The sequence below is a fragment of the Eublepharis macularius genome, chromosome 17 (assembly GCF_028583425.1).
Source record: "Eublepharis macularius isolate TG4126 chromosome 17, MPM_Emac_v1.0, whole genome shotgun sequence".
Taxonomy (NCBI): Eukaryota; Metazoa; Chordata; class Lepidosauria; order Squamata; family Eublepharidae; genus Eublepharis; species Eublepharis macularius.
The window spans coordinates 3,773,929-3,778,592 of NC_072806.1; positions in this window are offsets into that span (position 1 = coordinate 3,773,929).

A 4,664-nucleotide genomic window follows, 5' to 3' on the forward strand; every position below is an offset into this window, starting at 1 on the left:
GCCTTAAACCGCTGATAAAGTATCAAAGTGAGATCCGTCCTGAAGACTTAAGTACAGGCAAGGAGCTGTCCAGCCTTCTTATGTAGATTACGCTGTTGACTCATGTCCCGAAAGGGGCAGGAACTTCTCAAGTAAAGGCGGTGACAGGTTGCTGTTCCAACTTCCAGCCCTTATCCAAGATGATCAGAAGTGAATGAACTGGAAAAGTTGGTTGCAGAGAAAACTGGGGATTTCGTGGAATGAAAGGCTCTTCTTTAGTTTGGAACAGATCGGATCTTGAGAACATGCCCTGCTTCGGAGAGGAAAAAAAGAAAAATTCCCGCTCCCATCCTATCCCAAGTTAAGTTCCCTGTTCCAAGGCACAGTTCAGACATGCAGAGGAACGCTGAGGTGCTAGACTGTGGGAGGAAGGTATGAGAGAGCTAGTTTGGTGTAGTGGTTAAGAGCGTGGGACTCTAATCTGGAGAACCGGGTTTGATTCCTCACTCCTCCACTTGAAGCCAGCTGGGAGACCTTGGTCAGTCACAGTTCTCTCAGAGCTCTCTCATCCCTACCCACCCCACAGGGTGTTCTGTTGTGGGCATAATAATAACACACTTTGTAAACCACTCTGAGTGGGCATTAAGTTGTCCTGAAGGGTGGTATATAAATTAAATGTTATTATTATTACTACTACTACTACTACAATTTAGAATGCTACCCACCCCCAAATTCCAGGGAGACAGAAAGCTAGAGCAGCAGCTAAGAAAAGGAAGTGGACCCTTTCTTCCTACAGTGCTTGTTTTCTGCTTGCAAGGATGCCCTTCCTTTTATATCAAGGGACATTGAAGGTTGGAATCCACTGCCTGCAGCCTGAAGTAGTATAACCCATTTAACACCATTCTCGCCTCATTCTCCTGCCATCTGTAAACCAGGTGTAAGATTTTGAGGTTGGACAATGTACCTCTTCCTCCTCGCAATTGGATGGTTCTGTATTGCCTTCTAAAGCCTGCTGAAACAATTCTCAGTGATGTCTTTATTTCATCATTTAGTATTTTTGCTTTTTGGTACAAAAAAATATTCCCAAATGGCTTTTGTCATAAGAAAAATTTCCACCTCCATATCTGGTTCCTCTGTTTAGTTTTCTGAGCAGACCTAACAGTGCAATCCTAAACAGGGTTACTAAATCCACTGAAATCAATATTGTTCATCCAGGATATGGTGTGTGATGTGGTTGTTTGGATAGTTTAGGTGGGAAGCTGTGGCCAACAAGATTTTCAGGGTATAAGCTTTCAGGAGTCAGAACTCTTGGTGTCTGAAGAAGTGAGCTCTGACTCTCAAAATCTCACACTCTGAAAATGTTGTTGGTCTCTAAGGAGCCACTGAACTAAATCCTGTGGTTGTTTGGAGTTTTCTCTCTCTTTTTTTGTTGAAGTGTGCTGTTTCGATGGAGTGGTTCTATAGTGCGTGGCTGGAGATTAGTTGATTTTGATGGTTTTACTGTCCTTAATATGGACTTACGTACCTGTGATTAATGGGGATATTTTTATTTTGGAACTGTTCCTACCAGAAGCCTTTGCCTGAGAAGCAGGGGCAAAGAAATCCTCTAAACAAACGAATAGTATACACAACACAATTAAAAACATTACAAAATATACACATCCCTATGAGCAGCTAATGCATAAAATCAACTCCTAGCAAGGTAAATGTTTTCATAATCCTTCTAAACACCAAGAAGGAGGGTGCCACGCATCAGGGAGGGAATATTACCCTTTTGAAGGTGGCCATCGGCTGGAACTCTGAAACACAAACCAGAGGCCCACTGGGTGGCCTCAGAGTTGCTCAGAGGATCGGGATGAGCCAGTGGGGTGTATTTATTTCATGGACTGATTAGGACATTTCTATGCTACCTTTCTGTAGGATTAGGGCACCCCTGTTGGTTTCCAATTGTGATCATGACATGATCTAAACTTCACCCATATGATAACAGGACAATAGAAGAGGACACAGAACAAGGGAAAATGGGGCTGTCAGCTGTCAATGAGTGGATGGAAAGCTGTCAAGAACAAGAATGCTTCCAGTTTTATCTAGAAGACCTGTACAAACAGCGCTAAACTCACCTTTGGGGGGGGGGCGGGTTCCATAACTTGGAGGCAGTTGCTGGAAAAGCCCTTCCATCGGTCCCTATCCACTTCACCACCAACAAGGAAGCTTCATGTATGATGGTGGAAAATACCGTCAAATCACAACTCGCTGATGGCAACCCCATCAAGTTTTCAAGGCAAAAGACGTTCAGCGGTGGTTTGCCATTGCCTACCTCTACAAAGTGACTCTAGGCTTGTCTGGTGGTTTCCCTTCCAAGTACTAAACGGGGCCATCCCTGTTTAGCTTCCGAGATCTGATGAAACTGCGCTAGCCTGGGCCGTCTAAGTCAGGAAGCTCTGTAGGAAAGCCACATTTACTGATCTTAGGCAGGCTGATATGGGGCTTCAGGTTCCGTTGGCCCAAGTTATTTACGGGTCATTCTAAACATTACTTCCTTCAGGAGCTCTCTACGGAGCCAGGCTTGTGCAGGCATACAGGAGCGTTGGGGAACGGCTTACATAAAAAAAGGAGAGCCCAAATGGTCTCAGAAAGCTGCTGCTGCTGGAGGGAGGGGTCTTGCCTTTCTCCCAAGCTCCCCCCCCACCCCAACCCCCACGCAACTAACATTTCCATTCTTGCTGAAGAATCACATTTGCAAAATTTTCTCACAAACTGCAGGCCAGAAACTTATTTTATAGAGATACGAAAGTTGAGGACGGCAGGATTGCAGATAAGGTTACTGAGAGCCAAGCTACAAGTGATGCCTGACACAGGTTGGACACTTGTCAGCTTCCCTCAAGCTTTGATGGGGAATGTAGGCATCCTGGTCTTGCAGCTGTAATGGAGAGCCAAGCTGTAAAACCAGGACGCCTACATTTCCCATCAAAACTTGAGGGAAGCTGACAAGTGTCCAACCTGTGTCAGGCGTCACTTGTAGCTTGGCTCTAAGATCCTCATCCAACGATCTCTCTTTAAGTCTTCATAACACTTAAGTTTCTGTGAGAAAGGCAGAAGTCTAAATGGTGTAAGAAAATAAATAAGTACATAAACTTAGAGAGCAGAGAGTGGTAGTCTACTCTCAATTCCGTGGAACCTTTGGACGAGGTTCCGGAAACCTAATTATGGGATGAAGGTGGCTGGGTTTCTGTTTCACTACCAGTTCTCGTGTATTAGAATTTACGAATGGTGACGCACCAATAACATCGCTGCACTTTTGGAAGAAGGGCATTATCATGCTGACTGCATATCATGACTCACGCCAGTTCCTCAGGAAAAAAGGTTATCAGTAAAATCACTAGCTCAGCAAGCAGCCATGCCAGAGATTCCAAGATTAGCTGGAAGATTACTATCTTTTTTTAAAAAAAATCCCACCCTTCTTCCAGGGAGCTCAGGTTGGCTATGAACAGCCACGTCTGTAAATGCAAATCAGAGAAACAAAGCAGATGAGGAGCAAAGTAATCATGTTTCTGTCGTTCTCAGTATTACTTGGGGTAGCTGGAATGGGTAGCCACTATCGTGGTTGAAAGCATTAATGAGACCAGAAGTTCCCTGAAGGAATCTCCTGTGAGTGAAGCAGGAGAGGGAATACTACAGTGTTCATCTATCTATCGTGTCCATCTACTGGTTTGGGAATTGTGGATTCCTGTAGGCATGGTTTATTCTTCTCCTTTTTGTAAATGGTGAAGAGGGGTCCCTGGAAGACACTAGCATCTGCAATGATCGCAACTACTGTTGTGAACTGTTCTTTGTAAACCTAGCTCTTGATTTAACCGTCTGCACTTGTCTTCTCGTAGGCTAAGTTGGGCTACAGCACAGTCTTGACCATTTCGAAGAGAGGTGAAGATGGTTATTTGGGAAGACACTAAGCAATTCGAAAAGTGGCAAAGGAAGATTTCCGATTTTGTATGGGCAGGCAAGAAACCGTGAGTAAAAATGAAAGTTCTGTGTGATGCCAAGGAAAGAGGTGGATCGCAATTGCCGAATATCAGACTATACTATGAAGCAATCTGTTTGGTTTGGCTTAAAGATTGGATGTCTTTGGAGAACTGTAAGCTACTAACTTTGGAAGGTTATAAAAAACTGTTCGGGTGGCATGCCTGCTTGTGGCACGATAAATTGAAAGCTGATTCTATGTTTCTACATCATTATGTGAGAAGGAGTCTCTTCACAATCTGGAAAAAATATAAAAGTTACCTGGGCGAAGGTATCCCCTCGTGGGTGGTACCATATGAATCTATTGACCCGAGAGTTATTTACAATAGAGATCAATGTCTGTCCTATAAAAAGATTCTCATTCAGGAACCAAGTATGTTAAGAATCAAAACAGAAGAAGAGTTAGGTTCATGTTATGGATGGTTTCAATATAGGCAGATAAAGGACTTATATAACTCAGATCGTTCAAAAAGTGGAATTAAATGGAAGGATTCGGAATTGGAAGAAGTTATATTGCAAGAAAGTAAGAAGAAAATTTCAAAAATTTATAAAATTCTTTTGAAGTGGCACACAGAGGATGAAACTGTCAAAGTCCAGATGGTGAAGTGGGCTATAAATTGTCAAAGAGACATAACAATGGAGTCATGGGAGTACTTGTGGAAAAATAC